The sequence below is a fragment of the Mauremys reevesii genome, linkage group 3, assembly GCF_016161935.1.
Source record: "Mauremys reevesii isolate NIE-2019 linkage group 3, ASM1616193v1, whole genome shotgun sequence".
NCBI classification, from domain to species: domain Eukaryota; kingdom Metazoa; phylum Chordata; order Testudines; family Geoemydidae; genus Mauremys; species Mauremys reevesii.
The window spans coordinates 21,440,646-21,466,711 of NC_052625.1; the positions used below are offsets into that span (position 1 = coordinate 21,440,646).

General features: G+C 45.1%; 2 long non-coding RNA genes across 16 annotated transcripts; both read right to left on the reverse strand.

Moving 5' to 3' along the window:
* Positions 1-269: 269 nt before the first annotated feature.
* LOC120400484 lies at positions 270-2,817 on the reverse strand. 2 transcript variants are annotated; one of them, XR_005595854.1, is made up of 3 exons: positions 2,443-2,817; positions 1,335-1,405; positions 270-507 (listed from the first exon to the last, which is right to left on the reverse strand). It is a non-coding gene; the product is annotated as an uncharacterized LOC120400484 (long non-coding RNA). The 2 variants fall into 2 exon arrangements; XR_005595855.1 differs by lacking the exon at positions 2,443-2,817 and adding an exon at positions 1,820-1,904.
* A 945-nt stretch (positions 2,818-3,762) lies between these two features.
* On the reverse strand, positions 3,763-25,845 carry LOC120400482. Of its 14 annotated transcripts, none has more exons than XR_005595841.1 (8): positions 25,117-25,273; positions 23,278-23,382; positions 15,297-15,429; positions 14,073-14,480; positions 9,687-9,767; positions 7,631-7,822; positions 6,957-7,139; positions 3,763-3,826 (listed from the first exon to the last, which is right to left on the reverse strand). It is a non-coding gene; the product is annotated as an uncharacterized LOC120400482 (long non-coding RNA). The 14 variants fall into 14 exon arrangements; XR_005595843.1 differs by lacking the exon at positions 3,763-3,826 and adding an exon at positions 5,373-5,444; XR_005595839.1 differs by lacking the exon at positions 3,763-3,826 and adding an exon at positions 5,379-5,535.
* Positions 25,846-26,066: the final 221 nt, after the last annotated feature.

A 26,066-nucleotide genomic window follows, 5' to 3' on the forward strand; every position in this document is an offset into this window, starting at 1 on the left:
GAGAAGTGATAGAAACAAAAGCCAGGCGGGTGTTTACTGGCACAATGGCGTCTGTCTGAATGCTGCATGCTCCCTTGCTTTCCCAATGCCTCCTCGCAGGAGGGACCCAGGGCTGCTCAGTCCCCCTCTTTGCCCCCTTCTTTCCTGCGCCTCTGTCCCGGATTTTGCAGGCTCGGGATGGGGTTCTGTGGTCCAAAACACTCACTATTCCCTCCCTTCTTGCTGCCTGTATAATTTGCCTTATACACAGGGACACAAATACAGAGAAGTGTTTTTCCAATTTTAAAAACTTTATTGTAATCCGGTATATAAATAAAAGGTTAGCTTTTTGTTCAAAGCCATTTTTAACAACAACTATTTACAGATAATGTCATTTTTCTGATAAAGAACTGAACTATGCACTTTTTTGCACTCGTATTCTTCTTCCTCATCAGTGAGGATTTCATGATTTGTTCCTTCTGGAATGCAGGGCATATGTACCCACCTCTTGCAAGAATCACACTGGACCTTTGATAAGTAACAATTGAGAAAATGAAATCAGAGAAGTTGTAACGTTACAAATACTTTCCATTCGCTCATGCTATTCCATCCACGTCAGCATTACCTAAGATATGCCTATCACAGGGGTGGGCAAACTTTTTGGCCTGAAGGCCACATCGGGGTTCCGAAACTGTATGGAGGGCTGCGTTGGGGAGGCACAGCCTTCCCTAACAGCCTGGGCCCTGTCCCCATCTGCCCCTTTCCGCCCCCTGACTGCCCCCCTCAGAACTCTGACCCATCCAACCTCCCCTGCTCCATGGCCTCTGCGCACCTCCTCCCCGGACTCCCCCCCCCCCCCACCCGGCCGGGAACCCGACCTCTGATCTTACCCCCCACACCCCCGCGCCCTTTCCTGACTCCTATCCACATCCCGCCCCGACATGCCCGCCCAACCTGGGACTCCCACACCTATTCAACCACCCACTGCTGCTCCCTGTCTGCCCACCGGGACCCTCTGCCACTTATTCAACCCCCCCGCTCCACATCCCCTTTCCATACCACACAGAGCACCAGGACTGGCAGCAGCACTGAATGGCTGGAGCCAGCCATCCCACCGTGCAATCCCGCTGCCTAGAGTGCTGGCGGCACGGCGAGTTGAGGCTGCGGGAGAGGAGGGACAGAACGGGAGGGGCCTCCACGGCCAGGAGCTCAAGGGCCGGGCAGGACGGCCCGCAGTTTGCTCACCTCTGGCCTATCACCATGATGGAATGTTTACTGTTGTGGAATTTTTACAAGAATCCTGATTCTTAAGCAGCTTATGGCATATGTTTCTGATACAATCCTATGTTTCTTACCATCGTGCAATCCTCACTTTCCTTTTCACAACTGACAAGGTTGCAGTATATGCAGTAGTCCTCCACGCTTTCTGAAAAAAAAAAAATCAATATAGCGCAATGAAATGCTGATCATGTCACGACCAACACTCTAAATGCAAATCCCGAGTTAGTAATTACTGGCGCTATTTTAATCCAGTCACTGGTTGCAACATTTTTTTCTTTTTTGTGAGTCTTATTTTTTCAAAGTTTTACTTTACTGCACCTGAATATAAAAATATCCAATTTTATTTAACTGGTCTATCAATAGCAACCATTCACCCCAATCTAATTTTTTGGTACTTGAAGATATTATTGATGAATAGCCACAATTACAGAACCAGACCCGTGAGTTACCCCACTTTAGGGGTATTAAGATAACGGTCTGTTCCGTAACATAATTCCACTTTTTCGGTTACCTTCACATGTGCCTAATGAGTCTATAGTACATGGGAGAAAGTTATTACCTGACTCTTTCACTAGAACAATTGCTACTTGTCTTCTAAACTCAGCATTATCAATTCAATAGAAACATCACAAGAGGCTGTCTTTCTGCATAAATACGTTTCTGCAAACTAATAACACTTCTATTTAGAAAAATATCACAATTCTCAGAGGTGAAAGTGGGCTGAGCCAGCATGCTGGTAAGAACTGGCCACCGGTTCCGGCCCGTACACGGACGACGTTACAGTGCTGCTGTGGCAGTGCTTTATGCTTTCAGGTCCCTGTCCCCGTTACCTCTCCTCACATCTGTGGCCCTGCCATAGGGTCTGACAGCGCTGCTGGATGATACCGGCAGGGCCACCAACAGTGGGGGAGGAAAAGGGGCAGTTGCCTGAGGTCAGTGATTCAAAAGGGCCTGGGGCTCCTTCCCACCACAACAGCAGCTGTCAGGAAGGGCTGGCTGAGGGAATCTGGCCCCCCAGCCCACATCTTCCACCCAAGACCCATCCCTTCTGAGGGCCCAGAGCATACCCCACACGCCATGGCAAGGACGCTGGTGCAGTGGACACCAGTAATCTTCCACATTTACTTTCACCCCTGATAATTTCACATACATAAATGATAATGGCAATTTTGTATTCAAAACCTTTAAGATAAGTGGTCTGCAGTTGTGGCCATCACTTTTTGTTTATTATGCTGAAGAATTTTATTCTTCCAATCAGATGGGGAGTTGCTCGTTAATCGTTTGATGAAGTATCTGAAACTTTGAGAGAGTACATTAGTGGACTGTATAAATGAGCTTTTCTTTCCCTTTTTTTTTAAAAATAAAAAAACAGTTTCTGTACAGAGATAGAAATCCTTTCTATCGCTATTTACTTAATGATTGCCATGACTTATTGCGCATTAGATATCTATCTATCAGTGGTCCCCAACGCGGTGCCCGCGGGCACGGGGGCATCTAAATGCGCCCGCATTCTGGCTGGTGGTCGAGCATCTGCCAAAATGCCTCCAAATTTCGGTGGCGACGCCTCTGGATGACATCGCTTGTTGGCGGCAAGCAGCGTCATCAAGAGGCGTCGCCCGCCGAAATTCAAAGGCATTTTGGCGGATGCTCGAGCACCATCACGGTCCTTCATTTGGCACTCGCCAGACGAAAAGGTTGGGGACCACTGGTATATATATTAACATACTTACACACACACACACGCTTTCATATTACTGTCACACTCTTATACAATGTATCACCTGCTTTGCTGTGCCCCATGTTGATAACACCTTCACACTCATGCAACATGCTACCGTTTCGGGTCCACATTCTGTGAAGTAGTTACACAAATCCACTCAAAGTACATTAGTAAGCACATGCTGTTTCAATTTTTCTTTGTAGCTAACAGGAAGATTTTAGTCTCATTGTGTAAATATTTTCACATTAACAGTTCATATACACTGTAAAAGTAAGTATCTTAAAAATCACCTCAATTCCTTAGACATGTTCTTTCATATCTCATCTCATCACACAAGGGGTCAATTGTTAATAATTATTTTGTTTGCATCAATGCTATCTGTAAGTTTAAATATACATTACAAGTTATATTGGCAAAGTGATAAATTCTGCTATTTTATAATGACTTCTCAAAAAAACAATCCATTAACATATTCTCATTTGTGATGTCTAACACACAGGAGAAAAGCATATTGTGGATTCATTGATCAAATCATTACAAACTGCATTCTTTCAAGTAACATTAACAACAGAATTTCACAGTATCATTTTATTTTTAAAAGCTCAGTTCTTGGAATGTCAAGAGTTATATTTACATTCCACTTTCCTTTGCATGCACTGAACTCACTGAAAACCCGCAATATGGGAAATGAGACCACTGCTACCCAGCTGTGTTACAAATCTCTTATATAATACCACATTTAGTGACCATAATCCTGAAGTACAATAGAAAACATCTTACATAAGAACCCAATGATCTGGTGTGTGATAAGGAAGCAAATAATATATCATATTGAAGAAATCCACTCTGTATTCATTTAAAAAAAAAAAAGAAAAAGAAAAGAGAACAATTACAGTTTCCAGTGAAGCAAACTATGAAATGTAGCTTATACGGTATTTCCCAATTTCATTACATGGCTTACTACTACAGTACTCATTCCACATCAAACATAGCATTGTATTTGCTGTTTCGCACTGTGTTTCACTGACTGAAAGAAAATGTGCTTTGCTCATGCTGTGTATGAAAGCTTGTTAGCATTTACTTTCATTTGTGCTGTTCTGCCTGAGAGAATGGCCCTAGAAACTACTGCTGAGATGGGTTGTACCTGCTGACAGTCAACCAAGTTATTAATGCATTAATCATTCTGGCACATAAAGAATAGAATGACAGGTTTCAGAGTGGTGTGCCAAGTTGACTGTAATTTAAGGCTTCCTGTGCCAGTAATACATTTTAACATTTGTAGAAGGTCTCTCTCTATGTCTATATTATATAAATAAACGATTGTATTTCAAGTAAATAATGTTTTTAAAATATTTAGGAAGCTGCATTTAAAATAAAATTAAAATGCAGCTCTTATCAATGTAGCGTGATCCTTGCCTGGGATCCTGGTCTGGGGTTCCAGCCACCAGCACTGCTCAGCCCACTGCCAGTCTGGAGTTCCATTCACTCAGCCTGCAGCGAGCTGAGCGGGGCCGGCAGGGGGCTGAGTGGCTCAGTCCACTGCCGGTCTGGGGTGCCGGCAGCACTCAGTCCGCTGCCAGTCTGGGGTTCCAGCTGCCAGCCCGCTCAGCCTCCTGGCGGCCTGGGGTCCTGCCCACCGGCCCGCTCAGCCCACTGCCAGCTGAGTGAGTGGAACCCCAGACAAGGATCCCAGGCCCTGCTCAGCCCGCTGCGGTCTGGGCTTAGCGGCTCAGTCTGCTGCTGGTCTGAGGTCCTGGCCTCTGGTACCACTCAGTCCGCTGCCAGCCTGGGGTTCCATTCACCCAGACTGGCAGCACGCTGGCGCGTCCGGGGCTGGGACCCCAGACCGGCAGCAGGCTGAGCACTCAGCCGCTGTCGGTCTGGGGTTCTGGCCGCCAGCTCCTGCCAGCAGGGATCCCAGCCGCTGCCACCACTCAACCCGCTACACCAGCCTGGGGTTCTGCTCACCCAGGCCGGCGTGAGGCTGGCGGGGCCAGCGGCTGGGACCCCGACTGGCAAGGGCGGCAACCAGAACCCCAGACCGAAAGCAGGCTGAGACACTCAGACCCCTGCCAGCCTCGCTCAGCCTGCTGCCACTCTGGCGTTCCAGCTGCCGGCTCCTGCCAGCGGGGTCTCAGCTGCTGGCCTGCTCAGCCGCTGCCAGCCTGGAGTTCCTTGGGGTCCCCAGGCCAGCAGTAGGTGCTGAGTGGAGCCGGCAGTCAAGACCCGACTGGCAGCGGGCAACAGCCGGAACCCGGGGTGGCAGTGGGTTGAGCGCTCAGCCCGCCGCGCGTGTCATCAAAAATTGGCTCGCGTGTCACCTTTTGCATGCGTGCTGTAGGTTGCCGACCCGGTATAGAGCACAGCTGCTGCTGGCGTTCTGAAGCTGCCAGCGTGTTGCTAGCCTGGGTACTGCAATGATGCCTGCCAAAGTTATCACGGTCTGGTATGGGAAAGCATCCTACTACGGAAGAAGAAATAAGGCTTCCATCCCAAACCTTTGGCAGAGGATTAAAACTTTCACTGAGATACTCTTCAGTAGACAAAGCAGGCAGCTGCCAAACGACATTAGAAGGAGCATTGCACAACTTTATATGAGCATGTTCCTAAATGATCAACAATGTTAACCGGGATGACTTTAAGTGAGGAGTTACTGTACATGTTAAGGTAACACAAATCTTTAACTCAAGACTGGGCAAGAATTAGCATAAGGCCCCAAATCTTACTACAGTTCATTCTTCCATTTTGTCCTTTTCCAGATTTTCCTCTTGAGATCTGTGTCTCAGACATGAGCAAAAACAGCAGATGCATGATAGACTTACTCCCACAGGGCTACCGATGTGTAAGTTCTCAAAGGGCCTCTAGAAAGGCATTTGTGACAGGTGGGATCACAGAAACCCTCTGGGAGCTGCCACCTGATGTGCCCAGACTACTTCTACCCCTGCTTTCCCTGCCAACTCAGGACTCCAGCACCCTGTCTTGCTGAGCCAGACACTCCTGTCTGCTCCAACACAGACCCAGGGTCTGAATTACTTGCCCCAAAACTGCAGGTTTACCTGAAAGAGGCTAACAGAAGTGTTCCTGTCTTTAATACTCAGATGCCCAACTCCCAATGGGGTCTAAACCCAAATAAATCCATTTTACCCTATAAAAAGCTTAAAATGCACAAATCTATATCTAATCAAACTGAATATAGATAAGATCCCCACCAGTTCCAGAATGCTCCCTTTTACAGACTAATCTCCTTTTAGCCTGGGTCCAGCAATCACTCACACCCCCTGCAATCACTGTCCTTTGTTCCAATTTCTTTCAGGTATCCTGGGGTGGGGGTGGGGATGGAGAGACTCTCTCTTCAGCCAGCTGAAGACAAAATGGAGGGGTCTCCCAGGGGTTCTCCTATGCAAAGTCCAGCTCCAAGATGGAGTTTTGGAGTCACCTGGGCAAGTCACATGTCCATGCATGACTCAGTTTTTACAGGGAGCATCCACTGTTTACATAGTACCTTGAACTTCCTCAAGTAGACTTCTAATGAGGATTGGAGTATTCCAAGATCCATTGTCCTTTCAGTGTTTCTTGATTAGGTACTTAATTTCAACACTCCTTTCTCCAGGAACTGACCAAATGCTCTACTAAGGTTATTTAGAAATCAAGCCAGTACACAGCCAACATTCATAACTTTGAATACAAAAATGATACATGCATATAAATAGGTTTAATACATTCAGTAGATCATAACCTTTACGGTGATGTGTTACATGGCCTATGTAGCAGAAAACACATTTTAAGCATATTTCCATAAAGCCTTATGGGAGGTACTCAAAGCAAGCTGTTGAGAAATTTTCAGAAAACAAACAGTGTAAGAACCCCATTGCTTGTTTTTAATTAATGCAATCCCTGGTTCTTCGCCACATTACACCCCATTCTTGACCATCGCTTTTTAATCATTCATTTACCTGGCGACATCTTTTCCGCTCACCTTGGTACGCCATGATCGCTTTCCACCTCTAAGGAGGTGAACAATGAGAGGCCGTCACACTCATCGGGGTGCCTAACAAGGGTTTTGGGGTCGGATTCCAACGTCTCCATCAACGGTTGAGTCAAAGGGTCCTCCTTGGAACTGTCACTGAGGTAGCGCTTTCTCCACACAAGTCCAAAGGTGCTAGGGGTTAAAACAAAGTCTGAAGTTCTCATGGGGGTGGTAACAGAGTCCACGTTTCCTCTTAGTAGCCTTTCCACAATTTCTAAAACACGTGTCCTTGGTAAGATGGCCTCCTCTGCCCGGAGCTGGGACTTATGGGGTAATGGTGCTGCTCTCTGATTGGCAGAGGGCATTGGGAGGAGTTCTTAGAGGGGTCACACGACCCACTTCCTGACAGGTCACTCCGCCCTGGAACTCACCCTGACTGGTCAAATTTCCTCTCAGGGCAGTACTATCAGGGAAAACCCAACCTCATTGGTACTGGGCACTGGGAGCAGTCCTTAGAGGGTCACGTGACACACACCTTGCTTCCGGTCATCTGTACCCCAGAAGTAATACCCCCTGGGGCGGGACTTCTGGAGACAGGTGGGAGGAGTGTAAGGGGTCAAGAGGCAGGGTTAGGGTTTGATTCATGGTACGGCCCATATACTACTAGGTTTACTGTATCATACGGTTTGTCTTGTTCATTTTGACCAGGTAGTTTGTGTGCTCAAGGAACATCTGCCTTTGGGGAGAATCTCAACACACACAGAGTTCTCAGCAACAGCTTTTGTGAGTTGATTATTTATGAAAAGAGGAGATCTTGAACTAGATTCCATGGGTTCAATAGCTGTTTCTGCTTGGCACTGTTGAGTATCATCTACCTGCAATACAAACAAAAAAATTCTCATGCTTTACTGGTATGGGAGAACCTTGCTAATTACCAGCAGGAAGTGCAAGACCCATTCCAAGCGACTGAATAATATGAATTAGCAGACACATGCGAAAAGCAAGAATCTTCAGTGTTTATAGTTATCACTTTGAAATACAACAGCGCTATGCAGAATGCTTTACAGCAACTACCTACTCCTCACCACGTTCAAGTTTAGAATGGGCATTATCATCCATGCTTTACAAATGCAAGTCACATAATTTAACAAGGTATAGGCAAAGCTAAGGAGTAGTACACAGTAATTCCTTGTCTGGTCTCTTCTTGCTCAATCACTAATCTGCAGAACTGTATTTTGAGATATGTAATTTAAGTTTAATTACTGATATTTCATAATGAATTTGTACATGTCCTATAGTTTATTCTGTAAATATGATAACACTTGAAAAAGTTGTTTAGTCCTGAAGTATTTACATTGGCCTGCAGAGGATATCCTGTCAGGCGTATTATGAAATATTCAGGAGAATGTCATGTCATTCTAAATGTTTAACGTAATCTTCACAATATGTTTGTTTGATGGTCAACACTAGCTTTGTAAAACTGTTGAAAAATTTCACAATATTTATACCTTTAGGGTTCTCTCAAATTCCAGCCCCCACCGCTATTACAATCTTCCTTGTCTCCCCTGCACTCCCCACCAAATTCTGACATGATTTTAGCATCAGTTAGCTAAAATTTCAGTAGTTATAAATGTGTGCTTAACAACAATTGAAATCCCAAATGCCAAAACTTCTGATAGTCTAGGTAATTGGTCTCAATTCTCATCCCACTTACACTGATGTGGGTCCTGTGTGAGAGATGAGCATCAGGGCTTATCCTTCTAGCGCCAATACTTATCAAAATAAAAGCTGTTAAAATTTTGATGTCGAGTGGAAAAAGGGAAGACAGTCCTTACACTTCTGTCATTGTAATAGTAGCTTGAGAAATAGAAGGCTAAATCTAAAACTAAATGATTTTTACCACTGAAAGCAGAGAATGTGGAAGCATTCCTTGTTAGACCCAAGAGTTGTGGGGATAGTGTGCCACCTCTCTAATTGCTCCTTCACTCTAACAGTGTTTTTCTAGCAATGGGCAAAAGCTCAGATTGCAGACATGCAGTGACCAGTGTCTGGTTGAGGCTATCACAATACAAGCATTAAGACAAAGTTCAGTACCAGAACGTCTAAAGAAAGAAATCAATTTTCATTCCAGTGGCCTCAATAATAAAAAGCAAAGGAAAAAAAATAGATCAAGTTTGCATAAGAACTGAGAAGACTTCAGGGTCTGGCCCTAAAAATGAAAACTCTGGGAACAGAATCTCTTTTTATAAACAATTTGTTCAAGTCTGATTGTTATTTAAAGAATGCTTTTGTGTGTTGTCCAAAAGTCAACAAAATTTATCTAGACTAATGTTCAAAACTACAACCTGATATTAGGATTCTGGATTTCAGAATTTTTGGCTATTTTGCTTTTGTCATCAAATACTACAAAACAGCACAGATGGGAAGACATCACACAGACCAAAAACCAAAACCACGAGAAATTACATACATCTACAACAAAAGATATTAGCCCCCCATAGCCTTAATTGTATACTAGGGCTTTTTTTTTTTTTTTTTTTAAGCACATGGGGCTAAACTCAGCTCTGGCAAGCAGTTGAGCTAAATGGACTCATGCAATCTATACGAGGGCTGAATTTGGCCAATGATGTTAAAGTTTTTACAATGCTTCCAAGTCACACCTATGACAACACGATTATTTAGATAGCGTGCGCGCCTACTCCCCCAATGTGGACAGTTCTCCCCTAAAGTAACAATTACCTTTTTTGACCACCTCTGGGAGTCCGTCTGGCTCATTGTCCTGGGTCAGTGAATGTACGTAGATGGCAACCTCATCAGCACCTGACCAAAGGAAAGAGCCATTACCTGTACAAATGACTAAGGAAACTCTGGAAAGATGTGTTTAGAATGCAATGATCTCATTCATTCATTCGTTAATTAAGTACATAAGACGTGTGCTTGTGCAACTACAGTCAAGTATAGCAGAGCTTCAGAAACTATACTGATTTATGAGGATCTGGCCCCTCATCTGAATCAAATGTAATAATGGATGTTTTGAAAACATGTGTTAGTCTGTTAGTCTATAAGGTGCCACAGGATTCTTTGTTGCTTGAAAACATGTGTTCTAAATAAATGCATTAAGGTTAGAAACAGGATCATGATTAAGGCTATGTTTTAGTCATGGGTATTTTTAGTAAAAGTCATGGACAGGTCACGGGCTATAAACAAAAAGTCACGGCCTCGTGATCCCTCCATGACTTTTACTAAAAATACCTGGGACTAAATCTTACCGACTGGGAGAGGGGACGCTCCTGAAGACTGCTGGGGAGTGGAGAGAGAGCAGAGCAACGCTGGTGCTGGGGGGAAAGAGGTGGCTCAGGGCCCCACCACCACTAGTCCCAGACTGCTGCTGCAGGCCAGCGTCAGGGACCATGCCTGGGACTGCCAGAGCAACGGCCAGCGCGGCTGGCTCCTGAGCTTCCTCAGCTGCTGGGATCCTGGGATCAGCTGCACCAGCACTGCAAAATTCACAGAGGTCACAGAAACTGTGACTTCCATGAATGATTTGCAGCCTTACAGTCACATTCTAGTATAGCATTTCCTTCTTCAACTACCCCATGTGCATTGGGGGGGCAAAATAAATGGATGGTGGATATCTGGCAGCCTTATAAAACGCACTTCAGGATAATGTAAATATCAAGCACAGTGCTCCATCAGCTGGGCATGGGTGAGTACTGTAACTCAGTGCCTGCTTGCCATAATACCGGCTCCACACTGTGCTACATGAGTGCTTTTGATGTGTTTATTTCTGAGCGAGAGCATAGAACTACAGTCCCTCATTCACAGTAAATGGAAGTAGAAAAGACTGTAGGCTAGAAAATGCAGAGGGAATTGATAAGAAAAAATTCACCTAGATGGACAGGTTTAAAAACTTTTCCCCTCTGCTTGGCAGTAAACACCCAACCTATGCGTGTTACAAATAAAACTTCATATAGTCATCACCAGAATTTCTCTTTGCAGCGGCACGTGGAATTGTTCACACGCCTATCTAAATTATTAGCAAGAACAGTGCTGTCATATAAAGAATCACTTCATTAATAATTTAAATGGAAATTCTGCATACATCAGAACTGATATGCTCTCCCAAGTCGAGTGTGACATAATGAGGTAGAAGAAGCAGTTTAAAGACAATAGGGGCATGTCTGCCTGGGAAGTTTCAGAAGATATTAATTAATGTGTTCATTAAAGCAGCGTTACTACATGCAGTGTAGACACTGCCCTGTTATGTTTAATATCACATCAGTCAGTTACGGTTAACCTTAGGGGCAGAGTGAAAAGACATGTTTAAACACGGTCTCATTTTGAAGTACAGACCCTGACAAGTAAGGTGTTGTCTCCTTTGCACCATAAGTGAAACTTTACCAGAACAATGAATGAAAGTTCCTGATTGAATTCTGCCTGGATACCAAAAATGTATCAGTCAGGCTAAAAAAGTGTTTTTAATTTATTAATGGGTGCACTCAGAGACTTGCTATGTGAAAGGGGTCAACAGCACAACAGTTTGAGAATCACTGGGCTAAAGGATAATCTCTGCTGAACTACACTTTCCTTTTGATATCCAGGCTGTCAAACTGTAGGCAGCTCAGGTACAGATGAAATAAGGGCCCATGCTTCAGGAGATCTGTTTTTCTGCTGGTATAGTGGAGATTCCTTAGCTATCAATCAATCATGTCCAAAAATTCCCAGGACTTCTGGCTAGTGACGAACTAGAAGGATGAGTTCAGCTCTTTCCTCTTCCCTTTATGCAAACTGTCTTGTAAAGCAGCGGATTCTTCTCGACATCTGACATTATTTCCATGGCCTCTGAGAGAAGTTCTGACCTCTGGTTACTCACTTATGTTGAAAGGGACATAAACATTCATACTTCAGAGCACAAGCCAACCTCTAACAGGAGATAGGAAGAAATTTCCCTTGTGGGTTAGTTATTCCATAACTGCCCTCTACAGGTTTCTTCAACCTTCCTCTGAAGCAACTGCTACTGGCCACCGTCAGATGACATACAGGAGACTCAATGGACCACTGGTTTGAACCCATCTGTCCATTCCTATGTTTTTGTTCCAACACTACTGAATTCCATAAAAGTAAACTAAAAGGAAGGGTACCCTGACATACTGAAAAACTGTAGAGCACAAGGTGTGCGGTTCAGAAAGCTGGGCGCTCTTTTTTCTGAGTGACCCACCATAACCCTGGGGGCATCTTGTCTTCCAGGTATGCTCTTCACCAAGTAAGGTGTGTTCCTGTAGCAATCATACAAGGGCCAAAGTGAAAACTGGGTTGGCTTAAAGTATGTTCCTTGTACTTACCTGCCCCAAAGAGACATTTGGACAGGATCTGAGAATGACGTGTCCACAAATGGAATTTCTGGAGACACATTGTGAAATCCCACTCAGAGGACAGTACCAATGCATGGCATCAGCAAACATGGTCACTGGGGAAGACTAGCTACGGAGTGACTGCTGCCAGGATACAATTGATGAGATGAAGTTTTGGGTCTTTGTAAATCTTTACCAGAGTGGTAAATTTAGAGTCAAAGCCATGCCTATTTTAACCTGGTTGAACAATGTCCTGCATTGGATTCAGAATATTCTGATTTTGAACTCCAGGGGGGTTGGAATCCTTTCTAGCAGCCGGCAAGTTGGGAATGGATCTGTTTCGCTGGTCAGGGCACAAACAGTGATGTTGTCTGTAAATGGACAGAGTTGTGTAACTTGAGACCTCAGCCTTGCTGTGATACTACCAGCCATTTAAACCTCTCAACACAGAGGGTAGGTCAAAACAGAAGAGTCTTGTATAGGAATTGTAAACTCTTCACACACAAATGCTCATTTTGTCTTTGTGATGCTGAAGATTTAATTGTTTGGGAAGAAAAAGGTTTAGGTCTTCCATGTGAGCTTCTGCTTCATACTTTCCCCTCTGCTAGGCAAACATTCCCTTCATGAATACCTTTGGTGTTGGCAGTGACCAATGGATTACTATGCCGGCTTTGACAAGGAGGGTTCAGGCTTCTGTTGTCTCAGCTACTAATTTCACTGGTTTCCCAAATAGCCTTGCACTTGTGAAAGTGGATGCACGGGGTATGGATGATTTTTTTCACGTTCATGAGTGTAAACAGTTTCCTTATAGCCAGAGAGTAAGAATGCTTTGCTACAAATCATATCAAGACCGAGGAAAAATTGCCATGAAAGAATATCTTACACACCTCTTCAAGGATTTGACAAGAATGTAACCCTGAGAACTCTCACGCTCAAATTGAGGATCATACCCTAGAGACGATGGCCCACTTGCTTGCCACCAACTAGATTTTCCTTACTAAGTAAAAGAAATGGTCACAGTTGGAGTTTTGAAATTTGCAGTAGTGTCCTCACTCTTTTAGTCAATGGAATCTTTTGGAAGGAACTCCTTCTGGAGGCATGGCCATGTCTCTCTCTGGTAGGACTACTGCTGCACTTAGGTTCCCCAAACTTACACATTTTCCTTATCTTTTTATATAACATTTTAGTTTAACATCTAGATTTAACCGGGAATGAATGGAATTCTTATGTGCCTCTGTTCTGGGCACACACTGTCTAAAGTGCTCTTTAATCCTTCAATGCTGTGCAAACCTAAGGAGAGGGGGAGTGTAGGATCCGCCGTTAGGGAGGGCTCTTCGTCCTCCGGGGCAGCTGGGTACCAGGCCACCTCACCACACAGGGGTGACACCACCGGCTCAGGACTCAGGCCCTCCAGCAAGGGCAGAGCAAGCAGTTCAGTCTATAAAGCCCAGGCCCTGGATCAGGGTGGGGCAACAAACACTGGTGCAGGGCTCAGGCCCTCAGGTAGGGCTGAGCAAGCAGTTCAGTCTATAAAGCCCAGGGTCAGGGTGTCGGGGCGAGGGGGAGACTGCCACCCGTGAGTGGGGTGGCAGGGGGGACGCAGGCCCACCCACTCCTCTGCGTCCCAGCCCGGGGCCCTAACAGTGGTAGGCAGGCTGCTGCTGTGTCAGTGGGGATCCTGGCCGCAACACACTGACATTGGCTCTGGGTCTGCTGCAGTCAGACTAGGGTCTGCTGCCCCCGGGCCACTTCCAAACTCCCCCTCGGGGCCTACCTGGATCCTGGGGTCATCCTCCACCGGGTCCAGGTGCATGGGTTCGTCTCGGACGGGGCTGGGTGGCAGGTCCGGCAACTCCTCCGGAACGGCGGTCCAGGGGAGCTCCGGCAGCTCCTCGGGGTAGCGAGCACGGGGGAGGGTAGAAGCCTCCTGGCGCCAAGCTCCCGGAAGGACGTCCGCTCGCTCTGGTCGCTGACCTCCCACTGAGCTCGGAAGGCCCGCCTTTATACTTCCGGGTCGGCGCTTGACCCTTTGCGGGGTAGGCTCAGAGCTCTTTAGCTCCCCCCAGTCCAGCCTCTTCCTCCTCCGGGGCGGCTGGGTACCTGATAAACAGACAGGCACAATTCCCACTCCATTGTGACCTAAATTTTGGGTCCCATTCCCTGGTTGAAAGAGGCTTCCAGGCTGAAAAACAGAGATGAACAAATTACATTACTCTGCCACCTGAGAATGGGCTTCACAGAAGTAACACGTCTCTCTGCACACCCAGATATACTCGTGGGGAGAGAAGGGAGGCAGTGCGTCTAATACAGAGCACTCCAGCAGACCCGTATATAGGAGAAAACCACAGCATGGCCTCATGGATTGGAGAGTGCAAAATACTGATTAAAATGGGAGCAGGACTGGGTCCATACATTTAATTTTGAAATCTCATTAAGTAAGGTTAGACTTCTACAGGGATAAGCGGGAGCAGTCTCCTTCTTTACAATGGCTATTTAGCAGAATTACCTGTTCTCTTAAACCTCAATCTGCAAATTGCATTTTCCCAACCAAATAGACAAATGTAGGGAAAAGTCAAATTACGGCTCGGCAGGTAACATTTCATCACGTTTAAGCTTAATGGAGTCCATATACAAGCTAAAGGATAATAGTTTGAGGTATATTTGTTTGCTTGGGATTTTAAAACACAGGAGCACATTGTAGTATTTAATGTGCTGATCATATAGTTCTCTTTGGGACATATTTATTCCTCATTTTAAATTGCTTTAAAACCATATAATTTTATGAGTTAGTACTATATATTTGTATAAAGAAGTTCCATCTCAGTTTGGAAAGAGAATTGCGTGTATTAGCTGAAAGTTAATTTAACTATATCACACAATGGGAACTTTTTTTTCTTGGGTATTCTTCAAATCACCATTGATAATGAGGTTTAAAGAACCTCCACATTGAAGTTATAGTTTGTAACAGGATTTAAATAGGTAGAAATGTGTATCTCACTTTTCATCTCTTCCGCATAATTCTGGGTCTCCTTCAGAAACTGTTTAGCTGTTTTCAGTTCTTCTTGCAGCTGATGGATTTCTTGAGATTTTTGATCAGACTGGCAGCGAAGAAGGTTTTTTTCCTCCATTTCCTACAACAAAACATTAGTTACAAAACAGTTGATTAAGTCAATAGAGAGTAGTGTGATGTGGTATACTACCCATCTGAGTGCCATGAAGACTCTGGAAAGTTGAACCTTGGTTTCTAAACACATACATGAGTTAGGAACACAAACGGCACTCTTGGCAGTCCTCAGAGGGCAGACAATCCTTTTGGGACGTCTCCCAGCTGGCACAGATCACAGCAGTACCTAGGTGGCTCAGGATATGGAACCAGGGAGCTGCAACCAGTTCTCTGGTGCCTGCCCATAGCAGATCTTGACACAGGATAGAATCCAGCCCACAAAAACTGAGCGTCAGTGAAGTTAAGTGATTTGCCCATAGCCACAGAGGGGAGTCAGTATCAGAACACGGGAGAACTTTCCAGTTCTAGCTGCTGTTCTCAGACCATCCATCCCTCAGTGTGGATGAGTCAAATATATGAAGTTGCTCTTGGGAGCAAGATAGCATTAGATGTGAAGTCTTATTAGTCAGTAATACCTGGGGGCTCGGGATAGTACATTTTCTAAGCATCTTTTTTTCCAAAAAAGTTAAGAAAAGTTAAAATACCCCATACAACTATGTCCTACCTGGGAACTGAAATAAAAGTTATTTCTAAGAAACTAACTCCTTCCACCCATCTGTTCCTGCATTGCTGGGTAACAGATGGCATGGCACTGGTGGGACTCTACTGGAAGCAAGCCATCATTTCTTCATCTACTTACTACGAGCAGATGGGCACCAGTGCACAGAGGCCAAATTCAAGAAAAGGGAGGGTCTGGATGGAAAACAAATTAAAACCTTGCCGACACAGCAAGTCTGTATTTTCAGCTATTTAAACAAGTCACCCAAAGAACATAACTAGAAGCATCAACGGTTTTAGTTATTTTCCTTTTGTCTCACAACCTCCTAGTCCAAAATATCCAACTGCTATACCAGAACAAACACACACACACACACACACTCTCTGCTATCAATCATTCTAAAAGACACAGGTGTCAAGAGACAACATTTACAGACAATGCTGATGTGTAACAAATGTTTCAAAGCTGTATGAATTATCAGCTTCCTGTGTTCTAAATATCAACAAAATTCAAGGGGTTCAAACGGCTGAAACGCCCACCCCTCTTGCTGTGACTCAGCACAAGTGGCTCTGATTAAGAAGCATTCAACAAAAAGCTGGAACCAACAACCCAACATAGCTGCAAAAAAAAAATAAAAAAAATCCCATGCTCTGATGCTGAACGTTCACAAAACCATTTACAAGAAATGCATTCTCCTACCTTAATCTGGTAAGGCTACAGCCCATCATTTGTATTTACAATTTGGCCTCAACCACATAGGCCATCATTAACTCTTGCTCGAATCATCGCAATCCAACGTATTTAGACTTGAATGCTTCTGCCCTGCAAAATCTGCAAGAGTTACAGAACACAGCAGCACACCTCCTCAGTAATACAGGTTCACTTGAGTACATCAGTCCTATGTTTCACTCACTCCGCTCATTCCTCAACAGAACACTGAATCAAATCTCGGTCTTTATTTTCAAAGCTGTAAAGGAAATGGGCCCAATATACCATCTTACTCTCTCAGACTTCAGTAGCTGTGTTCCTCAGGAACAACTGTCTACACATCAGAAGTAAAACTAGCAGATGCAGCAGACAGGGCTTTTTCAGGAGCTGGCCCAATACTATGAAATTCACTCCAGCAAAAACTGAGAATGACAACTAACATCACCATTTTTCGTATTTAACCCCCTCCCCCCGCCCCCGCCAACACACACACACTCTTTGCCCTCTGGGACAGTGATTTTCAACCTCTTTGCCATTTGCAGACCCTAGAAAATTTCAAATGGAAGTGCAGACCTCTTTGGAAATCTTAGACATGGTCTGTGGACCCCCACAGGCCACGGCTTGAAAACCACTGTTCCGTTGTAACAACAACCTTTCGAGAACCCCTTAGACAGGGGTCTGTGCACCACAGGTTGAAAACCACTGCTCTGGGGATATGGGAGAAATAGGAACCTCAAATAACCTCAAATAAAAGATGCTAGTCACCTTAATTATTCTTAATTATTCTGGAAAGCATTCAGATACAACAGCAATTGGCACAATAGAAGAACTTAAAAAAAACCCAATCGCTGATGTTGCTTCTATGACTATTCTGAGTTCTCTTCCCTTTCATTTTCCTTCTAACGCCAAATTAAAGGAAAAATCTTTTAATCTACAATCAAGGTTTTTTAAAAATCAAAAGTTACAGCCAGATGCTTTTTGTGTAAATTGGAATAACTTTACTGATTTCAATGGAGCTATGCTGATATATGCCAGAGCAGGATCTGGCTTCATAGTTAGAATTTTGTTGATAATGCTAGTCTATAGTGCTTGAAAAAGTTAAAATGTACAAATCATTTGGGGGATTTTCCCACTCCTCCATGAAATCTTAGAATTAAGCAAAACACACTTATACTTAGGAAGCAGCTAATGTTTCTAGAAGTTCCAAATCAACTCAAACAGATATTTAATATATTTTATTTTTTAAGACTAAACAAAGAGTCTACATAATTAGATTAGACAAATAATTCCATATGAACTGTAACCCTATCTGAGATATGCTGGTGCAAAATCATTTTTAAACCCTGACCATACAACCAATTTTTGGCCTGGAGTCAGTCCATATGGAATCAATTGCAAAAACTGCAAGATCGGGGCCTTATTTTGTATCACAGCTATAGGTCTTGTGACAGGGTCGGGCCAGAGGGCTACAGGAGAGTGAGCCTATTGGGATCCAGGAAGTGGGAGCCCACTGCTAAAAGATCACCCCAGCCTTAAGGGGATCCACAGGACCTGGAAAGCAAGTGGTTTCAGGAGACAACTAATGAAATAACAAGGACAGGCGTGCTGTCAAAGGGTCAGTCGAAGGGAACCTGATGGGGACACCGAGCAGAGAACCCCAGACAGCTCCCTCTGCTCCTCGAAGGCATCACGGGAGTCAGTGAACGCCACCCAGAGGAACTCTGCCCAGATGCGTGAATGGATGGAGGACCGGAAAGAGGCCCCACAGTTACAGGAGACTCCATTGGCCAACCTCCTCTCCCTGGTTTTATAGACAGCCATTTCAGCCAGGGCCAGGAGGAGGTTGACCAAGAGGTCCCATGACTTTGTGGGGCCACCAATAGCCAGTGCATAAATAAGGAGGTGAGGGGAAAAGTGCAGCCAAAGACGCAATTGGATATCTGTGAGGAGCCAGAATAGAGGCTGCAGCTTGGCGTACTCCAGGTAAGCGTGCACCAGAGTCTCCCTCACGCCGAGGAAAGGGCAGGTGTCAGGACAGGGGTGAACTGCGCCAATTACATGCTCGTGCTCACATCCCTAAAGGAGCCACCAACTGACATCCCGGCGAGCTTTGGGAGCAGGGTGGAGTATAGACTGGCCCACGGGGCTCCCCACCCTCTAGAGGAGGCAGGAAGTCCCTCCACTTTGTGTCAGGGTGGGGCGAAGGTGAGGAAGTGCAAGGTGTGGAGCACGAGCACATACAGATGTTTCCTTGGCACAGTCTGGAAACAAACTGGCGTCAAGTCGTGCAGCCGGCTTACAGTGAAGGGGCAGGGAAACCGGTTGGGTCCACACGCAGGGGCCCGCTACAGGAGAGCGAGAGAAGGCAGAAATATTAGCCCCAGATTAAGCAGGTCCTTTTCCCCTGGGTAAGATAACAGGGCAGTTCCAGAAAAATCAGGAATTTGCTGGAACCAATTAAGGCAGGTAGGCTAATTATGACACCTGGAGCCAATTAAGAAGATCCTAGAATCAATTAAGATAGGCAGGCTAATCAGGGCACCTGGTTTAAAAGGACCTCACTTCAGTCAGTGAAGGTGCGCAAGGCGCTAAGAGTGAGAGGGCCTGCGGCTGGAGGACTGAGGAGTACAAACGCTATCTGGCATCAGGAGGAAGGTCCTGTAGTGAGGATAAAGAAGATGTTGGGAGGAGGCTATGGGGAAGTAGCCCAGGGAGTTGTACCTGTCACACGGGTGTTACGTGTAACACTGTAGACAGCTGCGATCCACAGGGCCCTGGGCTGAAACCCAGAGTAGAGGGCGGGCCTGGGTTCCCCCCATTCTCCTCCCCCCTATTGGATATAAAGAGGAGTTGACTTGGACTGTGGGTCCCACCAGAGGGGAAGGTCCCTGGCCTGTCCCCCTGACCCACTAGGTAGGTCAGCAGAGACTGTGGGGATTGTTCTCCTTCCTTTTCCTCATGCTGGCCAGTGATGGGGTTAGCTGAGTGAATGGCAGGTTTGAGCCACAAAACTGGCCAAACTGAAGGCTGCCCTGAATCTCTGAGGTAAGCAAATCCGCCAATAAGTGCAGGACCCACCAAGGCAGAGGAGGAACTTTGTCACAGTCTTTTAAGATGGTCCAAAAGAGGACAGCCAGAATAAGACAGTATCGAAACACAACTTCTGGTGGAAATACACTATTCTCAACACAGAGCTTGCAGAGTTCCCCTGGGAGTCAGTAAGGCATAAATGGCACCAGTTCTTACTGATTTCCAGTTTAAATTATTAATTATTCCAGTTCCTTTGACTGGTTTGCTAGTAAAGCCTGTTTTGCTCTGCACAGCTTCTGTGTTAAGCTCACTGGAGTCCTTTTTCCAAACGGTGTTTCACTGCTATTGCCTATGAGGAAAACACATCACATTTTATTTGTAGTCATATTTAATCTATTTTAAAAAATTAAAAATTCCTGATGTCCCCGTAAACGATGAGCTCCAAAGATAGTTAGAAAACAAAGCAAAAAGAATAAGCCATGTTCTGCTTCCTCCTACAGAAAGAGAAGTTTGGAGTAACTGTTGACTTCTGTGTTGTATAACTAAGAGCAGAATTTGGCCCTAAACCTTGAAACTCAGCACGATGGCTTCAAAAAAAAGTACAATTAAAAATAGCTCAGATATCTGAAAAATCCATCCTCCTTTCACTCTCTAATCCTGGGTTCTAGATTCTGTATCATACCAAAAACAGTACAGGTTAAGGTAACACAAATCTTTAACTCAAGACTGGGCAAGGTTATGAACAATATTTTCAGGCACATTTTCAAGTATATAGTTGTAATGTATAAATATAGTCATAATTTAAGCAATAGTTATAGTACAGTCTGGTAATCATTGGGAATCCTAACCAGTGCTTTCTTTTAAGCTCAATCATAAGGGCAGCAGATTCAACACTTGCTCTCCATTTTTTTTTAACATAACATATTTTGTCAAAGCGAGCACCTATTGGGATTAGAAGATCCTTCCCCATTCCCACTCAGTCCTCAACTGTTCACTTGAGAGGTAACATTTAGGTGTTGGACTGATGATCTGCTATCACCAAATATGCCATTGAACAGCCAACAAACAGAAAGCATCAATACCAAACTGGACTCAATTCTGTACAATTGAAATACCAAGAAATTGACAAATTACCTTTTCCACTTACCATATATTCAAGGAATAGGTTACATGTTCGGAAAAACCAGTATTAGTACACCTTATTTCCCCGTTTTTATGGACCAACAAAGACATTCAGCTTGCACCTCTGTCTCCATAACCACATTCTTCGGGGGTAAGGGAAATTAGTGTCGTGCTATCCTCAATCTTAAATTGATCACCTGACTTTATATCGCTATGTAAACCAGGAAGTTAACAAGAGCATAACTGTAACACCATCAAATTCTAACTGGTTTTCAACCTTTTTAATCCGTTTTATATCCGTCATAATAGCTCTATAGTACTCCAAATTAAAAAGGAAGTAAATTTATTACCAACGTCAAGAGAGAAAAAAATGAGAATGACCTAGTTCCAGTCTAGAAAGGAGTAGGCTTTTCTGGATAAAAACCTATAGACGTCCAAGTTTCAGTATGAATCAAGTGTTTCAAGAGTAAACCTGGAAAGAAGAGTATGTGTAGAGAAAATACTAACCACCTCTGTAGAAAAGGTTTGATTAACGTGCTCACACAGCTAGGATGACACATAGCTATGGCGGACAGCTATCGTGGACAAATTTACAACCTCTGTATTAAGTCAGTGTAGACCATGTCTATCATAAATAAAAAAGCAGTTTTCTATTAGAGAGTGGGGGTAGAAAAGAAGCAGTGCTCGTATCAGAACAAGGCTAAAGGGAACGGTTGTAGGGCATTACCCCCAGACTGCCTTTGGGCCCATCTGCTACCTCAGTTTACCTTCACTCTTGCATCAAACCAGATATCACATGTGGCGATTTTACAGTAGTGCTCTCTTCCAGGTTGGTTTATTATCATAACACAAGTTTTTCCAGGTCTTGATCAGAGCATGCCCATCCTTGTAGTCCAACCCCTCTCCTAGCTGGGACTTCTGCATCCTGCAGGCCCATCAATGGAGGCTTATCCTGCACCGCTTCCAGTTCCTTGTAAATCTCTACCCCCAAAGGCTTCTGCCTCGGAGTTCTAGAAAATTGCCACCTGTCCTCTTCACAGGCCCTCTGCCTGGGCACTAAGGAGAGAGAGTCTCTCTCTGGCCTCTCTCACACATTTTGTGTCTCTCTCTCTTTAATGACCACAGGCTGCCCTTTTACCTGTCAGCAGGCCCGGTTTAGATGCATGCTTCTGTCACATGACCCTTGTATTTATTCCCATCATACAGGGAGATGGGCTAAACCTGACAAAAGGTGCTGCTGTGCCCCAGTCTTTTAATGGACCAGCTCACCCTGTGACAGGAACATACCACAGCTTGCTCTGACCTGTGATATGTTTAGTTGCACTTAAATATTAGTCACATATAGATCTTCACACTAGTGCTAGTGCTTCCCCTCTGCTTTCTCCTAAGCACCCTCCTATCCTCCAGCAAGACACTTGCTCCATCCCATGTCCTCAAGTACACTGGGGTGGCCTTTGGGTGGATGGCCAGGGACCAAATGACAGGCCTACTGCTGAAGCCTCTGGGATGAGGAGGGCTCACTCTCAGACCCCGTGGAAGATTCTTCCCTAGGAAGAGACTAGAGTGGAGCTGAGGTGGCCTCATGCTGGTAGCCATGGCTTGTTGGGGATCACCCTTACACCAGGGAGCAGCACCACGGGGAAAGTGACCCGTGTCTCAGAGCTGGAGATGCGCTTCACGGTACCGAGGACTGCTGCCGGGAAGGTGGAGGCCAGCGACATGATGATGGGGAGCGTCAGGCTGGGGAGCGGTGCCACATCGAAATCCCAGAAGGTAGCCTCATCACAGATTTCCCTTTAGAGAAACCGCCTTTGAAAGGTCTCCCAAAGATGGGCCTAGGTCCCCATGCATGGGTGGCACAGGGAGAGACATCAAGTCTCTTGCTGCTCGCAATGCCTCCAATGTTGAAGGTGCCATGAAATGTCGTGGGCCCTGACGGCTCCCAAGAGTAGGTGCTAACTACTAACACTACAGTAACGAGATACAAGAAAAAACTCAGAGTCCAAAGTTAAAGAAACCACTATCGGACTTGTGAAAACAAGGAGCGTTCCAATAACCGTAACTGGTGCAAAGAAGGAACTGAGCGGGCTTGGGGCCAGCAGGGCCCAATGTACCGGCGCATAAGCACAGGGCTCCAGAGGTTGCCAAAGCCGGCCCTAGGGGTACCATTAGGGGAAAAAAATACTGACAGCGTGCACGTGGGCACGCACACATCAAATATGGAATCGACATGAGCAAGCACTCAAAAAAGAAGAATCCAGTCTTGCGTGCCTGAAGCACATATGCACCTAGAGTGGGATCTACACGGACAAATACTCAATGAATAACTTGTTCACTCTGGTAATAGTGGTCTGGAGGCAACTTTAAACTTGTGAAAAAAAATGGGTCTTGTCTTACCTTTTCCTTCTCTTTTATTTTCTATTCTAAGGAGTGACGATTGCGTTCTACAATTCGTCTTTGATGATTCAGTAGTTTCCCCATTTTTTGCACCACCATTTCATGCTATAAAGAAGTTTAATCATAAATCACAGTGATGCAAGGGGAATATTTATTATTTCTACTACAATAGCAATCCCACCCCTGCAATCAGGATTGAAAGCCCACTTTAGTAGGCACTTAAAAAAAATGAAATACATACGAGGAAGTCATGGTCTCTGCCCCAAAACTGCTTACAGTCTTCCATGACGGAGTGAACGCCCACAACACAGGCATTCCATACCAAACTGATAACAGATTACACTTGGCTATAATACAAGTGTGTGCTAAGTTTCCATAAGTAAGCAGCAAAAACTAAAAAAAACTAGAAGTGTTTAGGCACAGGATAAATTCAATGCAACTTTCAATTTACAATGAATCAGCACATTGATTCAACAGAAAACAATTACTGAACTATTTTGAACAGCAAGAACAGAACAATTTTCATTGTTTGAAGTAGGTTAGACTGAAATTTTAAACTGAAAGTCAATATGCTAAGAATTTCCTTTTAGAGGAAATTCTCCTATTAGAAGTGTTTCAGTTTATCTGTCATTTTATTAAAATAATATACTGCTTGTAATTTTGGTGGTTGATAGAGAACTAGAGTACACTGAAACTCCATTTAATAAATTCCCAGTGTAATTTCTATTGTGAAAACAATCTGCTGATAAAAGTCTGAAAGTTGCCCAAAGCACACTACTATACATTTTCTCAGAACACAATACTACCGGGTGTAATACTACTGCTCCTTTGCCTCTTACAGTTTCATTGTGTTCACGTTTTATTTTCTGAAATCTTTTCTTTAAGACAGGTAACTATTCTTAAAGGTAATAAAAAGGAACCGCTGATAAGATTTAAATCATCTTTGTGGTTGGATGCTTTTAAACCAAAAGATAATTTACTTGAATATAATTTTAAAGGGATGTGAAAAATGCTACTGGCATATGTGGAGATATATTTCATTTTAAATGTATGCTTTATTGAAGTGAGGTCCTGCTTACACATTAATAAATTAGTGAGAATATTATTGGAATAGAACATTGTGACAAGAGCATCTCCTGTTGCTTCAGCTTCGATGTATTTATGGAATGTAAATATGGTGAAAAGCCAATGATTTTCACAGAAGGAGACAGTGGTGCTGTTAAAATGTCTTTTTATGACACTTTCAAATGGCTTTAGTATATATAAGATATCTGTGTTTCTTAGATATTTGTTATCGTTGTTCAGTCTACCACAATAACAATATGGCATTGCTGGCTGCCTCATTAGGGAGCTGGCATACTCTTTGTTCAGTCTATCAGAGCAACTTCTGCACCTTGAAAACTTTTTCTTTGTGGATATCTTCCCCACAGCACACACCCATGTAACTGGTTAAAAAAAAAAGGGGGGGGGAGAAAGGAACTGATCACTAATCCCAAAAGGCACAGGACAGCAGATGATCCCACTAGTTTCCATGGTTCTCCTGCTATGCTGTCCAGTATATCAATGCAGTGGGAGATCTACTAAACCAAACCACTTCATGCAGTGGCAAGGAAGCTCCTGCAGAGAAAGGAAGTGCTGTGCAGGCTGCTGAAATCTTGCCCACCCTATCCCATATAGCAAAGTGTAGGTCCCATTACAGGTATGGGAAGGTAGGGGCCAACTAAGGATTTGCCTCTATGGGCTGGTCTACACTGGGGAGAAGGGGAAATTGATCTAAGATACACAACTTCAGCTACGCTATTCACATAGCTGAGCTCGAAGTATCTTAGTTCGACTTACCTAGCTGTCCTCACGGCTGCAAATCGCCCGCCACGGCTCCCCTGTCAACTCCGCTTACTGCTTCTGCTGAGGTGGAGGCGGTGCCCGACTCCTCGCCCCGCCCCACACTCACCGGAGCGCCCGGGGCTGCCGGGTCCCCGCTCCCTTCCCCAGCGCTCAGGTTCGAACAACCGGCGCCGCACGGTCAGTCACACCCACCCACCCCCAGGATAGCGCTGATTGGCCATTAGCGCAGCCACTCACGAACCAGCAGCCACCATGGCCCAATGAGCTGTTTATTAGGGAGGTTCGGCAGCAACACGTCACCCAGTGTGGCCAATGGGAAGGTAGATCGCTCAGCGAGCCAGGGCTGCGTTCTGTGGGGCGGGGGAAAGGCAGCGTGGAAATGTTCTGGTGCCGGATAGTGAGCGGCGCGTCTGTTCTAACTGTGCACATCTGCCCCCCTCCCCCACCCACCAGGGCTGACCCTGCAGCTGGGCTCCTACTTACCTCAGTGGGACTCTTGCCTAGAGATCAGCTGCCTGGCATGGTGCCTACAAAGCCCGCTGGTCTTGGCTAGACAGGCGAGAAGCTGCGCCTGTTCCTTTCCTTACGCCTTTCTTTCCTTCCTCTAATGCCTAGTTCAAGGCATCCCCACAATACAAGTTGCTCAGAAAGCTCTGCCAGCTCTTCACCCTACTTCACCTCAGGGCAGTGCCCGGCCGAGGGGAGTGAGGCACTTGCCTCAGGTGCAGAAACTGGCGGAGAAAGAAAAAAAAAGCCGCTGGCCCGGAGATATTTATAACCCAGGTGATCCCCTCCTGGCCCCACCTGCTGCCCCCACGCCTCCCATGAGTGCCCCCGGCCCCAACTTCCTCCCACCCCCTCCTTCTGGACAGAGCAGCTCCATGCTGCCTCCCTGCAACAATTGCTGCCGCAGGGTCCTAGCGCCCCCATTTCCTGACCCTGAG